This window comes from Alligator mississippiensis, chromosome 6, assembly GCF_030867095.1.
Source record: "Alligator mississippiensis isolate rAllMis1 chromosome 6, rAllMis1, whole genome shotgun sequence".
NCBI classification, from domain to species: domain Eukaryota; kingdom Metazoa; phylum Chordata; order Crocodylia; family Alligatoridae; genus Alligator; species Alligator mississippiensis.
In genome coordinates, this window is record NC_081829.1 from 99,764,012 (window position 1) to 99,781,010 (window position 16,999).

A 16,999-nucleotide genomic window follows, 5' to 3' on the forward strand; every position below is an offset into this window, starting at 1 on the left:
CTGCACCACCTCTCTGGGTAACCTGTTCCAGCCCTCCTCATGAGAAAGTTTTTCCTAATATCCAACCTCAACTTCCCTTGCTGCAGCTTGAGCCCATTGCTCCTTGTCCTGTATCTGCCCCCACTGAGAACAGCCCAGCCCCATCCTCTTTGCAGCTCCCCTGCAGGGAGGTGAAGGCTGCTATTCAATCCCCCTCGGTCTTCTCTTCTCCAGGTTAAATCAGCCCAGGTCCCTCCGCCTCTCCTCACCAGTCCTGTCCTCCAGCCCCACAACCATTTCCATTGCCCTCCGCTGGACTCTCTCCAGTGCATCCACATCCTTTCTGTAGTGGGGGCCACAGCTGGACACAGGACTCCAGATGTGGCCTCCCCCGTGCTGAATAGTGGGGAATTGTTGTTGATTTTATAACATAGTGAAAGTCTGACCTTTCGTGTGAAGACAGGCTGTTTACAATGTCCATAGAGCTCATTTCATACCTCAAAATACTTCCAGACAAATCACGATCACGTGTGTCTAATAGACACGAACCTACTAACGCCTGCGCAGATGCAAAAGCGTGTGTTTCTAAATGTGCATCCAGCAATAGTTTAATTTAGAAGCTAGGAAACCTGTGCATCCTTCGCCGTCTTTCTAGACAGAAAAAGTAGGCTCAGCGTGAAATGAAAACACAAAATCCAGCACACAATCCAGCTTTCCATCCTTGCCTGTTTCTGGAGCAATCCTTTCTAGAAGGCTTCTTTGTTAAGATATATTTCCTATTCTCATTATTAAAATTAATTTTGTAGCGAGAGGGTTTTTTTTTATCTCTGCCTACACGCTTCCAGTTATTAAAGCTCTGATCTGTACCTAAATAATAATAAGAAAAAAAAATTGCCTGAAACGTGATGGAATTAAAGTGATCGGGAATGACACAAAATGATGAGAGATAATTACATCTGTTTGGTAGACTGACATCACCTCAGACATATCCAGGGGCAGTTGCACTATCTTCCCGGCTGATTTAATTTTTCATTTTGTACCTATTTGGAAACAGGAATAAAATCTGCCTAAGAAGCACTGAGAGGTGTCTTTCATCCCCAGCTCTCTCAAACCCCTGCAAATCCCTCAAGCCCAAACCGCTGTGAGTACAAAACACTTCCCCGTTGTTTGTCTGCTTGCAATTAAGAAAAGTAAAACAAGGTGCACTGGGAGAAAGCAAAGAGGCCAGCATGAAAAATCCCTTTGAATATCTCTAATTATTGCTGTAGCTCTTCTGATAGCTAACATCTATTCAATCCTGGAAGAGACAGGCAGCTAGGTATTTTGTAGTCACCTGGACTTTGGTATCCGTTCAACAAGGTACTCATATTCAGTATTTTGTGTCTGACTTTCTGCAAACCAGTTAAGCATATGCTTCACTTCAAATACGTAAGTAATCCTATTACTTTTACCAGGCGTGTTAATGCTGACGCTGCATCTGGACTTGCGAAGCAGTGGAGAGGACCGGGCTCTGTACAATACCCTTCTGTGCTTCTTAAAGTTTGCATGGAAAAGCTTTGGGCACGGTGTGATCCCATCACACAAGAATGAAGGATGAGAAACTATCATGAGTCATAGCAATCGTGCAGGGACCCAGCCCTGCCACGGGAAAGCTGAGCCTGACAACTGCAGTGGCTGGGCCACGTCAAAAGGATGGAAGTGATCCAGACACCAAAGGCAGTTGTTCCCGGGGTGCCGGAGGGACGACCAAGGCGAAGACGGTAGAGGATATGGTATCAGAGCCGCAGAAATTAAATGTGGACAATGGGAGGATGAAGATAGTGAGAGCTGCTAAGAGCTTCTAGTGCTATATTAGTAGTAGTGGTGGTGGTTGGTGGTGGTGGTGGTAATTATTAGTGGTATTAAAATACTAGCTAAGTGTTACAATACTAAATATTAAAGTACTAATACTAAGCACTAAAGTATTAAAGTACTAGTATTTAAATACTAGCTAAGCATGTATTTATGCATTTTCCAGGATTAAGGCCTTTTAAGCACACCGCTACCTTTATACTGTGAAGTAGACACATAGGTAAGTACGTTGCAGAATCAGCTCCTTATGGCCCCAGATTAAGATTTAATTGCCAGCACTTCCTTTATTGGGGTACATTATCTTGTACTACTATATTAAGCTGTAATTACATCATCATCATCATCATTATTATTATATACTTAACAATTATAATAATATTATACACTACATTGGTATTATATTATTGTAATACATTATGTCATTCATTAACAATATATCAATAGCGCTCACAAGGGCACCGGACTTTTCTCTTCACTGGAGGGCTCTGACCGGCACGTATATCACACCTCTGATTCTGCAAACAGTTTTGTTCATCCCACTGAACTCAATGGGGCTATTTTAATTGCTTTGGATTATTGTAGCGCTTTCAGGCCCCAGTCATTTAGGAGCGTCCAGGCACTGAAAACACAAAGAAAGTCTTAGAGCCCAACTCTGCAAGTTTTCAAATGGAGGGCTCATGTTAAGTCAGGCACATGCTTCAATCCAGAGGACAAGTGTGGACTGCACACGATAGAAAAATGCTATAGTAAACCTGGTAAAAAAAAAAAATTTCCATGATCAAAAAACAGCTTATTGACAAAGATAAATTTGAACAAAAAATCTGTTTTTGAGTGGAAAAATGTATGGGTTTTGTGAAGAAATGAACACCCGAACTGTTCTGAGATTTCTACTTGCTCTGGAACTTTTAAACTTTTTCTTTCTTTCTTTCTTTCTTTTTTTCTTTCTTTCTTTCTTTCATCCACACTGCTGATTAATTAAAACCAAGACTTCTAATAAGACAGGCTTTGTTCTGACCCACCTCCTGATCTGAAAAGTGGTTGAGGAAGAAAAAGGGTTGAAGTTATTAAACACGTCCCCTTTTGACATATTTATGCAGAAACATTTCAACTTTAGAAGCCAACACGCTGTTTCGTTTCACAGTTTTAGGGAATTCAGATTTTAAATCACTTGAAAAGAAAAAAAATGGACACGATCAAAACAAGTCTTTTCGGACGGAGTCCAAATGAATTGTTTGCAGTCGGTCTGTGAGCCTTTTCAAGCTTGGGGGGTGTTTGGAAACTTCAAAAATTCTCCAAGGATGAGAAAACTGGACCTAGTTTCTGCTCATCAAAAAAAAATGTGTGTTGCTGTTTAAAACTGTGTCTTTTCTACCAAAAAAACTAGGAGAGCATTGAAGACGGTGACAAAAAAAGATGAAAAGCATTTACCTACGTCAACATTTTTCTTTTATTTCACATCTATATGCATAGAGTTGGGGTGGGTCTTTTTGCAGATGAAAAAAGCTTCCTATGCGTTGAAAAATATTTTCCTCCTCTTTAAGTTGGCATGAAAATAACCAGAGCAGCTCAGCCCCAAACGGAGCCCCCCCTAGCTACACTTTTACCTTCCTTTTTGGTTTTCTAATATAAAGAAAAGGGTGGCTCTGTCTTGCAAACCTGAAGTGCTTTTAGATGTTCAGCCGTGACAAGTAAGACTTGAGCCAACTCGCTTTCCCAGCTTCATCAAAGCACGTCTCCCCACCGCGGCGCGGGAGTGGGCTGCGGTTATCTGTCTGTCTGTCTGTCTCTGGCTACTGCCTGAACATAACACATCAGCGCTTTAAAACAAAATCAATCAATATTCTTCTTTTGACGCCACGAATAAGGGGAGCACGACAAGGTCTGGCTGGCCCTGGGATGCATTGAAACGGCGGAAAAGCAAGGCTGGCTCGTGATTCTCTACCATCTGCGTGAAAAAACAGAGTGCAAAGAGGTTGGAAAAATGAGTTTCTTTCTGGTTTTTGATGTAGCTGCATCTCCCGCAGCAGGAAGAAACTCAGGCTCTGGCCAGGCTCACAGCACAGATAGCATCCTCCGTTGTACAGATAGCACGTAGGGGCGCTTGTACACGGTCCTGAGTTGCTAAATGCCACCATTGTTGCACCAGGTGCTGTCTGTGGGCGTCCTGAGACAGGCTTTATAAAGGCTGTATTTTGCAGTGGATGTCCTAAGACAGGCTCTGCACACAGGCTTAATAAATGCTGCATTTTGCAGTGGATGTCCTCAGACAGGCTCTGCCCACTGGCTTAATAAGCAGGATTGCTGCATTTTGCTGAAGGTAGGAGCAGGACCTGAACTTCCACCTTCTGGGCTCCCAAGCTAGCGCGCTCCCCACTTGCACACCGCGCTTTCCTCTTTTGACAGAGTAGATGCTGCTCACAGTTATTCTGGAGTGACTCTAGAGTCACTCCAGCACAACTCCTTCAGCTTTGCACTCATGCAACTGAGATAAGTGTACCCCATGCTTTTGTCCCTCCCTGGGCTTGCCTACCCTGGCAACTGAGCCTTTCCAACGAGGTGGGTCAAGTACTGATGCTGCCGGTCTCCTCGCTGGCTGCACTGCTTGAGATGGTAAAAAGCCTTCGGGCAGCGTGGGGGAATTGCAGGGGGGAAAAATTCCCATTACTCCTAGTCACCTCCCATGATTCATTGGGACACAGAGCCATTTCCTAGCCTCTCAACATTGGAAGTGGGGTAAAAGCAGGGTTTCTCAGGGGAGACAAGGTTCCTCAGGAAGATGGGATATCGTTCACTAGACCAACCGAATAGTTGGAAAAGTTGTTCTCTGCAAGCTTTTGAAGAGCAGCCGCAAGGCCCTGGCCAGGGGACGGTGGAAGCTCATGTCTCAAGAGCTGCGGTGAGTAGGAGACAACCCCCAGCCCCAAGTCCCTGAGGTCCCCACCCAGGTCAAACGGCTTTGTGACGTCTCCAGGGTGGTGGTGGAGAAGGGAAGTGACGCTTTTGGGTCTGGGGCAGGAGTGGTGGGCACGAGTGTTTGGAGCCTGGGACATCTCCCTGGATGGATTAGGAGCAGAGCCCTGTGTCCGTGCAGGGTGGCTGGACTAGATGACCCCTGAGGTCCCCACCAGTCCTGGGTGTCTGTGTTGTTTTTGGGGTGAGCAGTGATGGGCACATCATTTCTAGGGGGTGGAGTGGACCCTAAGTTGAATAGGAGCCAACGGTGTGCTCTTCTTGCCAACAAAACCCAGAGTAGGCTGGGCTATCTCAAGGGAAGTGATCCTTCTGCTGTCTTTGGCCTCACCGGGTCCAGCTGCGGGTGCCTCAAGATGCAGACGTGTTGGAAAGGGAGATCACCGCACATCGTTCAAGGCCTGAGAGACAGGACCTCTGAGGAAAGGCTGGAAGACCTGGGATTATTTAGCGCAGAGAAGAAAAGACCGAGGGAGGACTTGACAACAGCCTTCAAACATCCAGAGGGTGGTTATAAGGAGGACGGGGATTGACGGTTCTCCAGGTCCATGGGGCCATGGTCTGACACGGGTAAGTTGAGGCAGAACTTTCTCACCCGGGGGAGGTTCGCTGCCGGTGTCTGCAGAAGGGGTCTGGTTCAGGCCATTTCATCGTCAGCTCCATGTGTGTCCTCCATGCTGGGAATGGATTCGGTGCGGGCGACGAACGGAGCTCAGCTCAGCTCAGCCCATCAGTAGGGAAAGGGTGGTGGAAAATTGTCGGAGCAATGCAGCCACCGTCTTGAGGCAGCTGGTTTAGGGCCACATGCCAGCTTCTCCCCTCGTCTGGGCTGGCTCACGTGTTTGGTAGGAGTGTGTTTAAACCAACGATCGCTTGGAGCCGTCATTATTCTTGCTATTTTGGAAACAGAGGATACCTGGGACCCGCTCTAAGGATCCTGGCAGCTCTGTTGGGGGGATTGCCCTCTCCTTAGTAGACTCCTGAGCAGCTTCTAATGATGCAACATGGCCCTCCGCATCCACCAAGGGGAAATGGGGCACACAACCACGGGCTGGGAGAGGAATCGGTGCCTCTGTGGTGGTATTGTGGCTGCATGGCGCAGGGAACAGAAAGCAGAGCAGCAGACAGGCAGGGAGCATGGGCCAAGGAGCAGAAAGCAGAGTAGCAAATGAGGCAGGGGGCACAGGGCAGGGAGCAGAAAGCAGTGCAGAAGATGGGGCAGGGAGCAGCAAGCAGAGCAGCAGATCTGGCAGGAAGCAGGCACTTGTTTTGTCCCAGTGACATTCGTGGGTTGAGATGAGCTTTTCAGGCAAAGCCTGGTGAGCCGCGTGCACACTCGTGTGGCTCACACCCCTCCGCTCGTGGTCAACGCGGAAGCTCTCCCCGCGGCGAGTGAGTGTGGGCTGAAACCCTCGCAGACGGTCTCACTTGATCCCTACCCGAAAAAGCATGAAATAAAGACTTGCAAGAAAAGCCGGTCGCAGACGGGCTCTGACAACAGGCCCCAAGCCTTCATGCAAGGCTCTGGCACCAGGGCCGGGAACTGTTTCGTTGCACCCTGCGTGATGCAGGTATCAAATTTACGCTCAAGTCAGCTTAAGTCACCATATTTACTGTGCAGTAAGGGCGTGCACATGTAGACATGCACCCTTACTGAGCAGTAATTTTGGTTACTGCGCAGTAAATGCGCACGTGTAGATGCACCCTCTACAACCTAAACGCTGTATAAGATGACTGTCAACTCTTCTGGTGTCTTTAAACCCTCCTGGGTTTGTACAGGATGGTTTGGAGAGGCCTGATCCTGGGCTGGAGGTGACTTCTGGAGCTTCCTGCCAGCCCCATGGCTCTAGGATCCTATGAATTTCTGGGCGGTGGGAAATGCTTTCCTGACTTCCGCAGAGCAGCAGGGCTTTCAGCAGGTTATACGGATGGGTCCCTTTGATGTTGTCACTCGTGGAGCTGTGGGGCTGGAAGGGACATGTGGACGTCACATCTAGTCCAACCTGCTGCTTGTGGCAGTACCGGCCCTGTCCAAACCACCCCGTGCAAATCCATAATCCAAACTCATCATAATAGTCATTTGCATCGTACGGTTGCTCAGGATCGGTGAGGTCCTAACGTATCCCCATTGATGGGTGAAATGCAAGGGAGCCAGGGTGCACGGAGCCCGTGGTGACCTGGGGAGCAGGCACCTGGCAGCTCCCCCTGCAGCAAAGCTCCTAGACGTTTCCCCAGGAGTTATTTTACTCTGCATTCAAGTGATTTATGATGATTAGCCACTAAAGGTGGGTGGAAGGGGATGATCTCTGGTGGCCAGACCTTTGCGTAGCCCTCTCATGGTCTCTGCAGCTAGAGGGAGATCCCTTGCAACGCCCCAGGCTTTCCCACCGCGCTGCTGCTTTTGCACCATGCTCCTGTCCACATGCTCCTTGAGCTGAACCCCCAACAAACCCTACTGGGTCTGACCTGAAATCTATTCTGAATTGTTCATGGAAAACTTCCAGGAGAAATAATAGGCCGAGGGCTCCCTCTACGGGCCTGCCGGGGAGGGTGTTTGGTAAAGAACCGGGTGGATTAGCTGGAGTTTGGGATGTTTCATGGCAGGGGCATTCACTCTCCAGGCCTGGCCCAGCCCCCAAAAGGTCCTATCAGTGACTGTGGGCTTTATCCTGGAGGTTTTCCAGGTGGTGGTGCCGGGCCCAGCCTCACCGTGCCTTGAGTGCTAGGGCTGAGACCTCGGGATGGGTCCTACACCTTCACAGCAGCCTGTGCAACTGGTACCCGACAGCGATGGGTCCTTGCTGGAGGTGCCTGGGAGCCATGGCTCTGCGCCCGGGTATGTCCCACTGCCGGCATAACAGCCCCGGGCTGGCAAAGTCATGCGGGGCTGGGACTACGTGACATCCATCGGGGGCTGTGGAGTCTCCTGGCCAAGCAGGGGGTTGAAAGAGTCGAGCATGAACGTGCACCGTCCCCGGGGCCTGAGACGGTTCCCCGGCTCTGCCCAAATGGACCTGTGGAGACAGCTCCCAGGGTTTTGTCTGGCCTAGTCAGAGCAGGGAGGTGTGCGATAGATGCCCAGGTGAGGGGTGGACTCTCCATCGCTGGAGGGTTCAAGGAGAGGGTGGACGGGCACTGGTCGGGGGGGATGCTCTAGGTGCAGCGATGCCCATGCTCTGCCCCATTATGACGTCAGGATCCACCAAGGCCACACAACACGGTGCCCGGTTTTGGTCCCTGCACCTCCAAAAGGATGTGGACGAACTAGAGAAAGTCCAGAGAAGGACCCTGCTCACTCTCCCGTCCAGCCTCCATTCTCCGCCGCCGTTCTCCGTTCTCACAGGGCAGGACAGACCCGGCTCTGACCCAGCACGTGGCAGTGCTTGTGTAACACTGCTGCCAACCCTTGCTGTGTGTGCCCCATGGGCTAGGCATGCCACTGCATTTGACCAGGAGGCATTAGCCAGGCAGGGGCAGCCCCGATGTCCTCATTCTGGGAGAGCTCCTTGTACAGCGTCGGAGGAAAGTCGAGTCTTTGCGAGCCTGCTCCCACATGGGCGATGCCTCTTGAACCTGGAGAAGAACAAGCCTGAAGGCTGCCCTCTGCTCTGCCCAGCAGGCTGGAGGATGGAGGGTGTGCGGCCATAATGCAGACAAAACAGGTCAGCTCGGGGCTGCGATCTGGGCAGGAACGATTGATAAGCTGGAGGAGACTGGAAGAAAACTGTGTGCAGTCCTGAGGCCCTGGCAGCACAGATCCAGGCTTATGAATGCCCCTTTACGCTCCCCAGACCTCAGCTCAGGTCACACGCATGTGCTCGCCCTCCTTGCCATCGTGTCTGTCCTACCAGGTTGGCTTTCTTGGGGGTGCACGGACGAGGCTGCAGTCCCGGGACCAACTGCCCCGTCTCTTGTGCACCCACGAGTCAAACTGACTTGATTGCAGGATAACGAGACCTTGGACAGGGCCAGGAGGACCTAGTGTGACCCTGACTTCTACACTGCACCCCCGGGGACTCTGCCTTCCTCCCCCTTTGTGAAGCACCTAGCAGCGACGGGCTTATCTCTTTGCTGTCTCTCTGTCTGCATCCAGCTTCGCTGGCCTTTATCTTGGTGCAGCTAGCTAGCAGTACAGGGTCCATGACCATGCACAGATCTAGGATTTTGAAAGCGGTGGGTGCGGGTGCAGATGGCATCCATCACTGCAAAGAACGCGATGCACATTTTTCTCTTGGTAAAAAGAAACTAGAAGCATTGCTCATATTCTCAGGGCCTAGGGCTGGATTATACAGTTTAAGATCGAAGCCAAAAATAAGTATAACTTTATGGAAATGTGCATTTTGTTTGCTGTGTCACATATCATGTATAAAAAAACCCACAACGAGCTAGGCAAAAAGTCATGCAAAGGTGGTGTTTCCTTGGTCCTGCTGCCACTGGAATTAAAGGTACGGCTCCTATTCAGCCTCTTGTCCCCTGTCCCCCCCCCGGCCTTTTCTGCAGAGCTGCTGCCCAGCCTGTCGGCCCCAGCCTGCACCGGGGCAGGGGATGGTGGAGTCTGCATCCGTGGAGGTTTTGAAGACCCAGCTCAACAAAGCCTTGTCTGGGATGATGTAGTTGGCTCTGAGTTGGGAGAGATACTTAACCGTGTTGGTCTGAAGCTAGGCAGAAGACCAGGCAGGTGTATCTACTTTGGATAGTCTGTTAGGTGCAAGTCTATCGCGCCTTCTACTTGACTTCAGACTAACACAGCTAGCTACATCTCCCCACCTTGGAGACTAACTGGCTCAGAGAAGCATAAACTTTGTAGGCAATGGCCTACTTTGTCAGAAATTGGGGAAGAAGGAAATCATCCATGCACTGGGTTGTGGCACATAGCATCTCAGCAGAGACTCTGGATTCACCCAAGGCTCATTCACCAATGTCATATCCGCCGTCACCTGCTTGCAGTGCCCTTTTGCTGTCCATATTGGACGCTCCATGTGCAAGAAAGAAGAAACACTGCTCTGATATCAGCTGCAGAAAGACCCAAAGCCGGTGGCAGAAGACTTCACCCCCCCTGGCCACCCCATCGCTGACCTCAGGATTTTTGTTCCAGGGCAGCAAACTTTTAAAACTGGCTTGAACGGGGAATTGGAGAAGGACTCATCCCCAAACTGGATAGTGTTAAATACGGTTTAAACAGGGAATAGGAGTCTTATCCCATAACCTGGATTAGCTTTTGTGACTTGCATGCCTCTCCCAGCACTCATCGTCCCCTGTGTCCCCACCTACTGTCATTTAGTCCCTCGCTCCCCTTGATACGCTGCTCTGCGCTGTCCTTTCACAGCATCTGATGAGGTGAACTCAAAGCCTGTGCTCTCTATATCTTAGTCAGTTAGTTTATAAAGGTGCATATCTACCCCGCTTTCTGACTGGCTTCAGACTAATGCGGCTAAGTACCTCTCTCTGGATATTATCCTGTTCCCTGGGCTCCCTTGTATAACCTGCCTGTGGGGTGAGCTGCTGTGCTTAGCCCTCTGGATCTCTTCAACCCACCTTCACCTCCCTCAGCAGTGCCCCTTCCCCCATCCCTTGCAGTTAAATGTCTTTACATATATTTTATTTTGCATATGCTGGGCAGCCCTGAGCTGGGTACCAGAGCGTGGCTGGCATCATGCACTCCCTCGTGCGTGGTGTTGCCATTGGTGAGCAGTAAGCAGTGGATCATAGCAAGGGCGAGTAGCAGTTGCACCCTACTTTGATTCCTGCTAAACCCAAAGAGTAAATCCAACTTTCTGGAAGGGGCAGCGGCATTGCTATTCAGTGGATGCATCTACACGTGCACATTTACTGTGCAGTAACTGAAAGTACCGCATAATACGGGCATGCATCTACATGTGCACACCTGTACTGCATAGTAAATATGGCGACTTACGCCGGCTGAGTGTAAATTTGATACTTGCATCACGCTGGTATCAAATTTACACCAGACTAGTTACTGCTCCGTAATGCACGTGTAGACACGTGGCTGTGCAGTAAATATGGCGACATACGCCGGCTTGCACATACATTTGATACCTGCATCATGTGAGTATCAAATTTACGCCTGATTGGTTACTGTGCAGTAACGCACGTGTAAATGTGTTACTGCACAGTAACACGGGGGCCTCTCCGCTGGGTCTGCCCAGCTGCTAGGGGTCCCGGTCTGAGCCCAGGTCTAGGGCTCCTGGAGGGCCGCCTCTGCTGGCTTCAGCTTGGGACTAAAGTTAGGAAAGCAGAAGGAGAAGGAGAAGGAAAGGAAACAATAAGAATGCACTTTTGTAGAAAACAGTGATTAAATCGAGGCTTCCTGACCGGTGATTTAAATTGTGATTTAATTCTATTTAAATCAGTTCCATCCTGTCTCCATCCCTTTGCAAACCCAATCCGTAAATGCATGGCCTAGGCCTCTTTAATGAGGTCTCCCTCACCACCTGCCCTGGCCACGCTGGGGCTTGTGCATGGCCCTTATTTCATAACGGATAGCCAGGGCTGCCTTATATTATTTAACCCAGCAAAGCATCTGGGGCTGTAGGAGATGCTGCGAGATCCTCCCCGAGGGAGATCTCAATGGCCTGCCTTTGACCCAGTAGGGGAGGGAGGTTGTCCCGTGTGTCAGGGAATAGGTCATTCTCCTCCAGCTTTGTAATAAAGTCGAGGGTTCGGTCTCCGACCTCGACATCGGGCTGTTCTCATTATCTCCGTGCAGGTAATATACAGGCCGACAAATGTACCGTTTTCTCCAGGGTTTGGAGCTGGGAGGTTACAATGGAAAGGCCTAGCGTAGCGTAGCACTTGTACCGGGGCTGCCTGCCCCTAGCCTGAGACTCGCTCCTTAGTAGCACCACACAGCCAAGGGCGATGGCATGGGGCTGTATTTTAGGCTGGCAGCAGACTCAGGAGATGTCATGCTCTCGGCCACTGTTCAGAAGGATCCTGGCCTGGTGCATTGGCCCAGCCGGCCCTAAGACCCCAAATCCTGGCTGGGATCCTTCAGTGGAAACCTTGGCCGGGATCTGTAGGGTTTTGCATCTGGGGCTTTCAATGTCCTGATCAACACGGTGCAAAGATTGCTGCGTGAGTATGTGTGGCACTCACTGCTGCAGGGTGTTGCATGGATGGGATTAGACACGTGGATGGAGGGAGGCAGCCGCAGGCTCAGGACAGCCCTGATCACACAGCTGTGTCATGTCTACACCCGTCCTCTAAAGCACCTCCAACTTGCCCCAGCTGGAGACAGGACCTGGGGCTAGGTGGATCCTTGGTCTGACCCAGCCTAGCCATTCAGGTGTCCTTCTGGCTCTCTGACATTGGACCTGAGAGCTTTCTGGTCCTTCCCTGTGAGACCGCAGAGCAGACAAAGCGCTTGAGCTAAGTGACTTTCCCAAGGTCACACAGGAAGCCAGTGGCAGAGGAGGATCCACTGTGAGACCTTTCAACCTCCAGACTCTTGTTTTCTCCTTCTCTTCCCATCACGGCATCATTGGGCTCATCATATCGCTGGGGCCCCAGAGCCAGGGAGGGCTGAGGACTGCCTGCACCCTCTATTTATTTTGGTGACAGCTGTGTGCAGGGCAAAGGGGCTGCATTGGAGAGGGGGCTGCCACCCATCCCCTGAATGATTTGCCTCTTGATTGCATGTCCTCTGCATCCTTGCAGGCCAGCTCACGTGCTGCATGTACAGCCCCTGATGCAGGGATTTATCACCCGCAGAGGCACGGGGTTGTCGGCATGCATAGCACACCGAGCTCGGGATTTATAGTGTGATGCACGGTGCAAATCGTAGGATGGAAAGAGCCCTGCATGGGAGCTTTGCATCTGGCCTGCGTGGCTGGTCAAGGTTTGCTGAAATCACTCCTTTGGAGGCAGGGTCAAAGCCCCCCGGCTCCTGCCTGCTCCCCAGCTTGCATTGCCTCTTCTCCTCTGCATCGCTCCTACCCCCTTAGGCTGAGTCCAGATCCCAGCACTGCAGCTTGGCAAGAGGAATCCTTGGATCGGTTATGAGCTCTGTCCACATGGGAAAGATTTGATGGTTTTCCCTGGGAAAGCCTTCCCCATCCCACGTCGCCTGTGTTTCATGTATGGAGCTCCATGCAGCATGAGTTTTGCATTGGTATTAGCAGATTTAGGGCAGTGATCCTTCCCCTCTATTCAGCACTGGGGAGGCCACATCTGGACTCCTGTGTCCAGCTGTGGCCCCCACGACAGAAAGGGTGTGGACACATTGGAGAGAGTCCAGTGCAGGGCAATGAAAATGGTTATGGGCTGGGGGACAGGACTGGTGAGGAGAGGCTGAGGGAACTGGGTTGACTGGGTCTGCAGAAGAGAAGACCGAGGGGGATTGACTAGCAGCCTTCACCTCCCTGCAGGGGGGCTGCGAAGAGGATGGAGCTGGGCTGGTCTCAGGGGGTGCAGATACAGGACAAGGAGCAATGGGCTCAGGCTGCAGCAAGGGAAGTTGAGGCTGGATATTAGGAAAAACTTTTTCACTAGGAGGGTGGTAAAACACTGGAATGGGTTAACCAGAGAGGCGGTTCAGTCTCCATCCTTGGAGGTTTTGAAGCCCTGGGTAGACAAAGCCTTGTCTGGGCTGATGTAGTTGGGGCTGGTCCTGCTTCGGACTAGATGTGACCTCCTGAGGTCCCTTCCAACCCTCATTTTCTATGATTAAACACTCTCCATTTCCCCTTGGCCTAGCTGGAAACATTCGATGTCTCCAGGAGCCACGGATCACGAAACGCTCTTTTGGGGCGCGGGGCCTGCCGTTCTCCTGGACTCAGCCACATTCACGGCCTCTGAAGCTGTTCGGAGACGGGGCCGAGCTTATCCTGAGGCTCCCGCAGCGCTTGGGCAGCCGCGGCGGCTGGGGGAGCGTTTCTACTGTCGAGCCCCCCAGGTGGGCAGAGGGTTTCAACCTGCCCGGACTGGGCCCCTGGTGTCAGTTCAGCTCTAGGCATCGAATCTGGATCCAGAAACAGGCGCAGAGCCGTGAGCGCGAGGCATTTTGTGGGCCCCCCAGTCCCACAGCCTCCCCTGAAGCCCGTGGCTGGTTTCTGTTTGGGTGCTCCCGCTGATGCAGCCCCCATCCCGGCAGCATGCCCAAGGGTCATGCCTCCGCCCGTCCGTTTGCATGCAGCTCATCCTGCCCCTGGCGGCTGCGGTACCACACGATGCACCTGGGGCTGGCTTCGAATTAGCCATCGGGGCTGGTTTGCTATTGCTGGCGTGCTGCAGACACCCCATTGCAATGCTGACCTGTTTGCAGCTCTGCACAGGGGTCCCAAACCCAGCTTCAGCCCCCTTCTGCACCCCCAGCCCTGGAGAGCCTTCCTCTGCCACCCCCCCGGCCGTGCCCTTGGCCGTTCCCCGGCACGGCCTGCCCACGGCACCCGCGACACGGACGGATGTCACCGCCAATTGGCTCCATCCCGTGCTGGACCCATGCTCTCCGGTCCCCCCTCTCTCTGCCTTGTAGCCGCATCCAGACAGCTCCTGAATCAAACCCAACCCTTAGCATTAAGTAAAGTTCCCATCATGATGGGTTGGGACTTGTAGCTGCAACTCAGCGGGGGCGAGTTAAAGCCGGTCTCCAGCCAGGGAAAGAATGAAGCTTCGGAAATCCTTGACGAGGCAAAGCTCTTAAAATAACAATTGAATGCAACTTAATTCATTTGCACTTAATACCCTCACAGCGCCGTTAGCAAAATGAGGTTATTATTATTGCAGATAGTGGGAGGGTGTGAACGGCGCAGTCCTCCATCCGGATGAGGGAAGCCTTAGCCATTGGTGGGAAGGATGAGGAGGTTTCCATGCAGGGGAAATGCCCCCACGGTCCATGGCATCTCCCTGCACCCCAAACCCTTGGGATGGCAAAACTGGGCTGCAGATCTCTCTAGCAAAATCCTGGCAGCTTCCTAGTTGCAGCTGAAGTAAGGTGAGGACAGACAAATCCATTATACCTCATTAAAAGGGGAGATATACCGCACCGCACTGGGTAGCTGAGGCATTGTCTCTTTGCATCCTCTCTGCTCTATAGGAAGTGGAAGCCCAAAGGGGGAAATGCAACCTCAGATGCAACAAGGGCTGTATTACCAGGGCTGAGCATCCCCGTCCCGCAGGCCGGAGCAGACACATGAAACAGTTATCCCAGATCAGCAGCTGTGCAGCAAATCCTCCCCCACCTTTAACTCGGGATAGTTTCTTTGCCTGTCCAGGCTTTTAGGCATAGCTGCCTGGTGGATCTTCTGCCTGTCTTTGATATTTTATTAGTCTACCAGGTGCAAATCTCTCCTGCTTTCTGCCTGACTTCAGACTCACCCAGCCGGCGACCTCTCCAAGCTTTCAGACTGCCTCCCCGCCTAGCTCCACAGTACTTCTGCTTCTCACGGGTATTTAAAAATAGAAATACCAGCTTCTATTTTGCAGCAGACCGGTTTGGTGGATGGGAGTCTCCGCGTCGTGCCCGTGCTGTGTGTCTGGGGGAACAAACAATGAAGGAAGCGGTGAATTAGGAAAGCACCCCTGCATGGGCTTAGCCCCGCTGCTCCTCAAGGCAGGCAGGTGCCCTTCAATGCACCGGGGTCTCCTGGTTTTGCAGGTGTTGCCCATTTTTCCAGTCCCGTAGGAGCTTGTGCAATTGCTGAGGTCTTATTAGGAGCAGCTTCCTTCAGCTCAACCTGCTTTGCAGGAGGACATATCCCTCCTCATGTCCCTTCCCAAAGTAGCTCAAGCCAACAGACTTCATCCCAACCCTGTCATCCAGAGTAAAACCTCAGTTTTTGCCCAGGGACCAGTAACAAAATGGCAACCCAGCTACTAAACTACATTTCCCAGAAGGCTGCAGGCCAAGTTCAAAGTGCAAATGGACCCAGGAAGGTATAAAAGGCTTCTGTAGCAGCTGCTTCTTGCTTTATAGGGGGTTTGGGCTGTTGGGAGCTTGCAAGTAGGCTGGCTTTTCTATGCTACAGCACATTCAGATGCATGCCCTCTGGTAACAGAGAAATGGCTATGATATACCCTAGCCCTTTCTGGGCTGGAAAGTAGCTCAGCAGATTTAAGCAGCCTTTTATTAAGCAGAAAAAAAGCAGCCCCAAAAGGGGGTTCTCTATGAGATTCGGGCTAGGGACAGAAGTTAGACGTAAACCAGTGGAAGTGATTGGAAACCAGTTCAGATCCGTAACCCAACAGAAGTTCAGTGCACATAAACCGCTTTCAAAATGGCAGAAGCTGGTTTAAGATAAACCTGTATCAGACTTAGCTGATTTAGGTTCAAGCAGTTTGTTGAGCTTCTGTCCCACCTCCCTGGGATTCAGTCTCCAGGGTAAAAGCTGCATTTTTCAGGGTGACTCCTGCCCTCCACCCCAAAGAGAAACAGGCAGTAAAATGAATTAAGGAAGCTGAGATGCTGTGCGTGCTAGGGCAACGAGCTGTGCAGCTTGGGACGTGGCTTTCGCCCCTGCTAGCCGGGGCGCCGTGCACACCCTGTCCAGCGCATGGGCCTCTATTGCACGTCATGTCCAGCTGGGCTATGAGATGCTCGCGGGAATTTCCTCCGTAGGAGGAAGAGGTGAGGGCCAGGTGGGGGAAGAGAGGACAGGTGTGTGTGTGTGTCGCGGTGATGACGTGCTTGATTTCAGGGGCTGGGTTTCAGTTGTGTGCATGTGTGAGGACGTTTCAGCCCTTCTCCGTCCATCTCACCCATGCACGTGTTGGAAGTATGGATATCTTGAGGGGACCCCTTAATAATAACCAGCTCTGATCCGCGCTGTATGTGCAAGCCAGGAGAGATCACTCAGCTTCATTCCCAGCCTCAGGACACTCTCTAAATGCATTTAATCCCCGAACGTCATCGCTGGTGGGGCAGGTGACACAGAGATAGCACGCAGCACCCTTCTCTTGGTCCTGAATTTGCAATGATCTGTGCTTCCCCCCAGGGTTGCAGACACATCTCCTATTCCCCACAAAGGCGCGCAGATAGGCTGAGAGATGTGGGTGGATGAGCAGCCTGGAAGGGGAATTTAAAACCTTTCACTCTTGCCCCTCTGCCATCAGTGCTGCTTCGCTCTCTGGACTTCCCAAATGACGTGGCGTGAGGATCGGGGGAATTGTTGGTCGAGGTCCAGCAGGTGCTTGGAGCTGTACAGAACAGGTCCATTATAAGCCAAAAATCCAGGGAGAGGGA